Source organism: Hylobates moloch, unplaced genomic scaffold (genome assembly GCF_009828535.3).
Source record: "Hylobates moloch isolate HMO894 unplaced genomic scaffold, HMol_V3 SCAFFOLD_4, whole genome shotgun sequence".
Taxonomy (NCBI): domain Eukaryota; kingdom Metazoa; phylum Chordata; class Mammalia; order Primates; family Hylobatidae; genus Hylobates; species Hylobates moloch.
In genome coordinates, this window is record NW_026652279.1 from 42,834,062 (window position 1) to 42,841,778 (window position 7,717).

Here is a 7,717-nt window from a genome sequence, read left to right on the forward strand (position 1 = left end):
GTTGCTCCTAAGAGGAAATACAAACTGGGCCCTGGTGACACCACACCACTTGTTGCCATAGGGTAAAGGGTAGAAACTCAATGTCCTGCTTCCCTGCCGACGCCAGTGGAGCAGGGGAGGGAAGTGGAGTGCCCCTTCATTTGGGCTTATTGATGATAGGTGGAGGGCGAAGGCTTATCTCCCCATTGGCAGAAACCAGAGGAAGGAGGAAATAGTGTCCCCTGCCCTGCCTTACACCACCTCTTTCCACCTTGTTAATGCTAAGTGCAAGTAGTGGCTCAGCTCCCCACTGGGGGAATCCCAACTTCTTCAGGAAGTCTGCTGCCTCTGTACGGTTTAGGGTCTTCCCATGCTTGCTCGTTGTGTTATGTCAGTTTTGTGTTAATTTTAAGAGGCTAGACCATCTTAAAATGGAGTTTGTAATGGGCCTATCCCATCTTGGCTAGAACCAGAAATCCTAAATCATTACTTTTTGAAATAATCATCAGTTACACAAATCTCATAGTACCCTACTATTTGAAAGCTTTAAGGATTCTCAATTGTGTATTAAATAAAATTGTTACTCCTTGCCTTGACTTAGCCAGTTTCTTCCACAAATAGTTCACTGCCTCTTTCATTCTTAATGTCTACGCCTCCTCTACATGCAAACTTTGCTCCAGACCTGTTCACCTTCCCTTGAAGTAAATTTTTTTCTTTTTGTTTCTATTTTCCACCCCCCCTTAACCTTCCAGCTATAATCTCCACCCAAATCTTCTGGTACCACAAGTCCAATTCAAATACATTGTCCTCTGTAAATTCTCTTTTTCAGTCTAATGAGAAGTGACTGCCCTCTCTAAAGAGGTATAGCATTTACTACCTGTGAGGGAATTGCCTCTGTATTTGTGTACGTGACTGATCCCTCCTGCTGGACTATAAAATGAATTATTCCACAATCATTTTTGATCCTTAATTATGTGCTAAACATTGTTCTGGGTGTTGAAGGTAAAAACAGAGAAGTAACTGCAGTCATATTCTCAAAAAGTCCATATTGCAAAGAGGGATCCACATCTGTGAGCAAGTAGTTGCAAGTCGTGTAAGTGTATGAGTGGATGTTTATACAAGTTCAAGGATATGGGACTACTACTTCTGTATCTTGGTTGTGGTCACAACACTTAACACGTTGCTGTATTCAGAGAAAGTGCTTGAAGGATGTGCTAAATTCATGAAACTGAAAATATATGCTTTGGTCTCTTAACTTCAGTGTTAAAAGTAGCAGTCAAATATTAGAATATTCCCAAAGCAAGGCCACATCAGAGTCATTTACTCATGTGGCAAATGATTGTGCCAGCTCCTTGGGGGCATTGGATGTTATATTAGAGATGCAGTATTGTTTGGGAAAGCTGTGGAGGTAACATATTTAATGCAGTGGTTTGGAAGAATCTTAAGTAATTATGAAAGGTTTTGTGTGAAAATAATATCTGTTATGCTTACTACATGGCAGTACATGAAAAAATGCATTTCAAGTACTAATTTATTTAATTTTATCACACTTCTACATGGACAGTATCATCACTCATATTTTACAAGTTCAGAAACAGGCTAAGAGTGGTTAAACAATTTTCCCAGACTATTCAGTAATCTGTCAGTTGCTTTTCTCAGTAGATATTTCTGTCTGACTGAACCAATGTCTAAAAAGAAAGATCTGGGATCCTCGTTGTTTTGCCTTCTAAAAGCTCTCTTTTGGACAAATCACTTGTGTTAAATAAGATGATATTCAACTTTACAGAAAAAAATGGTGAGATGATAAATGCAATTCAGAGAAAAGTTGACTTGTAAATTCTATGTGTATATAGCTATTTATAGCTTTTCCTCAGAGCTTCCTTGTGAAGAAGGTATTATTTCCCTATTTTAGGTAAAGGCAAGGCACAAAATTCTGACTTAATCATAAGACATTAATGATAGAGACAAATTTATTAAAGCAATAAGTATAGGTGCCCACTATGTATTTAACACACTGAGGTCAGTTGATACCTGATTAATTTTAGCAGGTCAGATTAGAATAGATAATTTAGCTTATCATAACTTACATTGAAGCCATATTTCTCTGTCATCCATCAGTTGCTCCCTCAGTTGATCAGATTTGCAGCAGTTTTGCATTTGAGGCTTGGACAAGATGGTATGCCTATATATATATATATGTATGAATGAGCTTCAGTTGTCCATTAGATTGGACAAACTACAAAATTCTCTAAGGCTCAGTTTCATCTACAAAATAGAAACAATATAATAATAGTTATCTTTGAGATTGTGAGTACTAAATGAAATAATGCACATAAGATGAATATCATGGTGTCTGGTGATAGTAAACACTTGATATTTGCCATTATTCGTAGTAGTTCAGAAGCTTTAAATTTCTAGGCAATAGCTGTGTCATTTACACTACTCAATTCCAACTCTTTTTGCCAGAAGTACTATTTGAGTGCGACTGCATATAAAATAGCACTTTGGGACATTTTTTTGTTTAAGAGAAAGGAGAAGCCTCGGTAATTATTGTCTACCCAAATACTTTCTCCTATTTCCCTTTTCCTCACGTTTTGTTCCAAAATAACACACTTACCTTCTGATTACTATCAATTTAAAATCGCTGAGGATAATTAAGAGGGTGGGAAAACATCAGCATTTATAGAGCACCTACTGTATGCTAGACAGCATACTGGTCACTTTGTGTATATCCCATAGAATCCTCAACACTTTCTATTTCAGTACTGTATTATGCTAATTTTACAGATGAAGGAACAGGGTTTCATGGGTTAAGTACCTTGCTCAAGGTCATAAAGCTTGTAAGATGTAGAGCCAAGGGCATTGCTCATCTGTTGCCATATACTGTCCTTCCATTAAGATAGCCAATAAATAGTAAAGGTCTTGGTACTGCCTCAAATTTGGCCTGGCATAGACAGAGTTCTTTATTCTTTCAAGTCATTCTTTGCCCATTAAAAAAATTATTTAATAAAATTTCCATCTCTGACTTGTAAGACTATTAGAATAATTTTTTCCATTCAGTCAAGCTTTTTGAGTTTTTCTCCTCTTAATTTCTACACACTAGGGGGTCTCACAGCCGTTTAATTCTTTCTCATCAGTTTCCTAGGGCATTTGCAATTTGCATAAAACACTAGTTCCCTTACCACTTTTAGCTCTACCGTCAGAGCTATTGCCAGGGGAGGATGGGTTTGAGGAAATTCCCGTAGGCGAGAAGTTTTGAGGGGAACACAGAGGTCTTTGAAGACATGGTGAATTTGGAGGAAATTCTACGTGGAAGGATGCCTTTTGCTACTCTGGGCCTGCACTTCAGTCCCAGCTCCGTCACTTCGACTGACTTGAGGCAAGCTGTTTAGCCTCTCTGGGGATATAAAATTGAGATTATAATTGCTACATCGTAGGTCTGAGGATTCAGTTAGATAATGTATATCAAATGGTATAGATAAATTGTAGCTGTTACTGGTTTACTTTTTAAGTCATGTATTTGAATTTTATAAGGAGAAAAAAGGAAGTTCCACTGGAGAGATTAGAGAAGACCTGAGTCTCACATACAACCAGCTTGTAATTCTTTTCTTCACCTCCCCTCTCTTAGTCATCCAGAGATCAAGGTGTGTTCACCCCTCCAACTTCACAGTGCTGATCCTGTATTATGAAGTGAGTAGAGGCAAGGCTGTGATTTCTGAGCCCCAATCCCTTTACTATAGAGACCATGACCTGCAATGCCTGTGAAGGTAAAGTAAATGAGAGAACGGGGCCAGATGGGGAGCATGCCCTGCCCAAAGAGGTTAGCAGCTACTCAGCTCCCACCAAGAGTGGTCAGTAGGACTTGGGTCCAGGATGGCCAGGTCTCTTGAATCGTCAAGCCAGAAATGCTTATTTGTATCTCTCTTGGATTGTATATGTCGGCAATGATTTTTTTTAGTTAAATCCTGCTTAATTATACATCCCTGTGGGTCTATGTGGCCTGTGGTCCAGTATTTACAGTCTCTGTTATTGAGCAGACTTGTTTCCAGCAGCTTCATGGGTGGATCCAGCTTGGAGATCTCCTCTTCTGAATAGTATCCAGTAACAGGAAACTATTTGCCAGGTGCTGCTCTAAGCACTTTACATCTATTAAATCATTTTAATCCTCATAACCACTGTATGAGATAGGTACAAACACTATCCCATTTTGTAGATGATAACACCGAGGTACAAGTGATAAGTAACTAGCCTAAGTTTATATGGGCAGACCTGGGACCTGGATTCAAATGTGGGCAACATGGATCCTAATTGCTATATAGTATTTTCTAATGTTTGTGCTTTCAGAAGAAAAAGAAACGGTGCATTTCTGGTAATTTTAAATTTTCAAGGAATATTTCAATGATTTAGATCAGTACACTACTCTGTCTAGTTCTCGAAACAATCTGGGCTGACATTTTGGAAAGGAGGGGAAAAGGGCAATTCTCTCATCAGGCTTCTTGGGCAAAGCTCTTCTGAAGTAAATGGGGCTGAAAGCCCCCATTGTGTAAACTCTCAGCCCACCCCTCCCCACAGCGAGAAGTCATAAGCAAGTCTTGAGTCTCCACATAACTCTAGAGTTTTATAGAGGAAACTCTTCGTTAACAATGCATTGACTTGTGACCACACTTCTATAAAAAGAACAGCTTTCATAGAGTCCTCTGCAGCTTGCTTTTTTTTTTTTTTTTTGAAGCTTAGTGTTTTTGCTTACTTGCAAAGCACTAAATAGGAGTTAACTTTTAGATGGGTACAAGGAATCTTCAGATGTGTTGCTGCTAGTACTTTTTTTCCCCCATTGAGTATAAGGGTGAAAAAAAATATTACATTTCAGAGAAGATTATCAGGAAAGAGAGTTTCTTCTCAGTTGATGGAACACAGCAGAAAAGGGAAAATCCTTCATCCAGTTCTGACTTTATTCCATAGGATGAAAAAAAAATCTTAGAAAGAAAGTGAAAACTTGTCATTTTAGTCTTGCACTAGAAAACTTATAAATATGTTTGAGAGGAAAACAGAGCTGGGTAGAAATTTTTGCTCAGACAAAGGGAGGGCTTGGGCTTCAGTCACTCCCTTCCAGGAAAAGGAAGTGATTTTTTGAGAGCCTACCATGTGCCAGACACAATCCTACATTATCTTATTTTTTCTCACTCCGTGAGGTAAGTATTACTTTCCCTGAAGTGTTGGAAAGGCAGTCATTCTTAATTCCTTTCCACCTCTATGTCTCCTTTCTTTGCCCCCAGACACTAATTATGACTTTAGAAAGAAGAACTACTTAGAGGCAACAAGTTATTGGAAAGTGTGCAGGATGGAGGAAGGGAAGGTGGAGGATTTTTCCTGTGATTCTTTTAGCACAGAAAATATCTTTTCATTTTACCTATGCATTTAGGGAGGGATGCAGGAGATCATGGGAGGTTCAACCCCATGATCCAACCCAACCTTTCACACCATCCCTGCCTCTATAGTAAGTCTGGACTGCGTACTTGACATTTCAATATCCTTCCTCTCCTCTGTATTCCACCTGCATTTTTTCTAGCCTGTGTTTTTGCCCTTATTCACTTGGGCCACCATGATGGTCTCTTTAGCTGGATCTCTTGCTTTCAATCTTGTCCACCTCTAATCCATTCTCCGCCCTGTAGCTGATTGAAACTGTGATACTACACCTCTGCTTATTGCATTCCTTAAGTGGCCCCTCACTGCCAACACAAAGAGGTTGAGTAAAAAAATAAAACATGGCAAATCTCACCAAGGGCCAACTAATTAGTGTTACTGGGGGTGAGCTAGGCACCTGTCGTCTTTAAAGCTGCACAGGCTATGTGCATTCTTGTAAGAATCAGTGGCTCAGAGTGTCCAGGGTCCTTGGCACTGCACACAAGGCCCTCCATGATTTTGCCTGCACTCCCTTCTCCAGATTCACGTTTCAGCCCCATCCCCACCTTGTCTTATGCTCCAATCATGGCAGTATGCCTGCTAAGCCCTGAATTTACCACGAAGATTCACCCTTCTCTGTGCTCCTTCTTTCTACCTGGATTGCTCTTCGTTTCTTCCTTGACTTCCTGGTGGAAACCTATGTTTATTTAGTCTCAGCCCAGGCATTATCTCCCAATAGAAGTGAGCACTCTCTTTCTCGGTTTTGGCCCCCACTGTACATCGTCCATCCGTCATCTGAAACACTAGTGCATTTATTTGTTTAAATGTCTGCCTTCATGTGATAGATTTGGAACACCTTCGCATTTTGTAGTTCTGAGCACACAGTATAGCCAATAGTGTTTATTGAATAAAATGAATACTTTTATTTTTCTTTAAATGAGACAGGGTCTCGCTTTGTCACCCAGGCTGGAGTGCAGTAGTGCGTTCTTGGCTTACTGCAGCCTTGACCTCCGAGGCTCAAGCGATCCTCACACTTCAGCCCCCAAAGTAGCTGGGACTACAGGCGTGTGCCACTGTGCCCGGCCAATTTTTGTATTTTTTGTAGAGGTGGGGTTTTGCCATGTTGCCCAGGATGGTCTCAAATTCCTGGACTTAAGTGATCTGCCTGCCTTGGCCTCCCAAATTGCTGGGTTTACAGGCATGAGCCACTGTGCCCAGCCAAATAAAATGAATACATTTTACAGCTAATCCAAGAACACACAGGACTCCAGGATTGTCTGAATCTCACGCTCTTCTGTTATGCTCCCTGCAAGAAACTGCGACATGAAAATATTAGGCAAATTGTTGACCACAGTCGAGTACCCTCTGTCTTCGCAATGGCCCCAGAGAACTATCCCAATGCATGTATACTTCAAAAAATATTAAAATCAGGCTGTGTAGACAATTGGTACCTCGCTTTTTTTTTTTTTTTTTTTTTTGAGTCAGAGTCTCACACTGTCACCTGGGCTGGAGTGCAGTGGTGCGATCTCGGCTCATTGCAGCCTCCGTCTCCAGGGTTCAAGTGATTCTCTTGCCTTGGCCTCCCCAGTAGCTGGGATTACAGGCACCTGCCACTATGCCCAGCTAATTTTTTTGTATTTTTAGTAGAGACTGGGTTTTACCATGCTGGCCAGGCTGGTCTCGAACTCCTGACCTCGTGATGCACCCGCCTCTGCCTCCCAAAGTGCTGGGATTACCGGTGTGAGCCACTGTGCCCAACCAGTACCTTGCTTTCTATCACTATTCTTGGGCGATTATTATTTTAAGAAATATTTATGTAACTAAATATTATTATTCCATTATACTACAATCATATTTTAAATCTAGTGTTTTCCAAACAGTGGCTCACAACCCATTAATTGGTAGGTTTAGTGGGTTGTAATCAACATTTTAAAAAATGAAATTGTATGCATTATATGTAGTTAAAAATATGTATGGTCTCATGAAGATTTTATTTCAGATCTCTCCACACAGACACACACACATAAATGTATGTTTACTGTGTGGCTATAAATGAATAGTGTAATTGGATTATAATACACCTTTTATTTCTTATTGAGGATCATAGTCAACAAAGTTTGAAAGTTGCTGTTTTAAACATTCTTCAACAGGAGGAAATTTGGATCATTGTATTTTTTACTATTATAAATAACACTGTAATGGATTTCTCAGGGGATAATTTCTTAAGTTTGTTTCCTTAGGAAGGATAGATAGGGAAAATATTTGGGCCAGAGAATATGAGCTTTTAGTCTCCTGATATCTATTGCCAAATTATTTTCAAGAAAGATTATAGCAAGTT